The sequence below is a fragment of the Cibotium barometz genome, chromosome 22 (genome assembly GCF_041138505.1).
Source record: "Cibotium barometz isolate CiBa-2024 chromosome 22, ASM4113850v1, whole genome shotgun sequence".
NCBI lineage: Eukaryota > Viridiplantae > Streptophyta > Polypodiopsida > Cyatheales > Cibotiaceae > Cibotium > Cibotium barometz.
The window spans coordinates 44,786,451-44,787,020 of NC_141067.1; positions in this window are offsets into that span (position 1 = coordinate 44,786,451).

Below are 570 nucleotides of genomic sequence, written 5' to 3' on the forward strand. Positions count from 1 at the left end.
ATCACTAGATGAATCTATAATGTTTTGAGTAGGGTCAGAGATATCCATCGAGAGAGGAGAGAATCTATTGGAGTTAGATTTTCTTGGCTAATTTCTAGAGGGCTGGGATCGATCTTGCAGTTTTCCTCTCTTGCCCACCTACTGGAAACCCTAGCTATCCTCTTTAGGAGTCGCCTGATTGGAGCTTGCATCGATGGCGGGAACTTGATTAGGCAGTTCCTGATGAAGTGGTCCTTCAACCCACAATGGAAGCATGTGTTGGTGGGCACATTTTTGAAGATAAGCAGTTGGTCTAGGATGACATTTAATCTAGTATTTATGACAATGGATTCCATGAGTTCTTTGCTCAAATCTATTTCTATTAAGGCTTGAGGGTGCCATCTAGGGTTAAGTTCTACGTTAGCCCTAACCCCAAGGAGTCTACCTGCTTCGCGAAGCAGTTTAATTAGAGGATGTAAGTGCAAGAGTAGGTTTGGCAACTCCACCCAAATTGGGCAGAGGGTCAGTTTAGGCTCTACTAGGGAGAAATCAAGCAACCACGAAAAAAGGGACAAAGGGGAATTCCTGATT